The sequence below is a fragment of the Beta vulgaris genome, chromosome 7 (assembly GCF_026745355.1).
Source record: "Beta vulgaris subsp. vulgaris cultivar EL10 chromosome 7, EL10.2, whole genome shotgun sequence".
Lineage (NCBI taxonomy): Eukaryota > Viridiplantae > Streptophyta > Magnoliopsida > Caryophyllales > Amaranthaceae > Beta > Beta vulgaris.
In genome coordinates this window covers 36,450,738-36,450,950 of record NC_079208.1, presented here as the reverse complement: position 1 = coordinate 36,450,950, position 213 = coordinate 36,450,738, and positions in this window count along the sequence as shown.

Sequence of the window (213 nt, the reverse complement as noted above, 5' to 3'; positions counted from 1 at the left end):
GGGTGTGGGGGGCTGGGGGTAGGATGTTGGCTAGGGTGGGCTGCAGGGTGTGGGGGTGGGCAGGCTGGGGTGTGGGGGGTGGGCAGGCTAGGGGGGAGTGCTGGCTGTGTGGGGGGCTACTGGTAGGGGGGAGTATAGGGTGTGGCTGCATTAGATTTATTTTTTTTTTAAAAAAAATATAATACGAAGGGCTGCGATTTTAATCCTAAAACG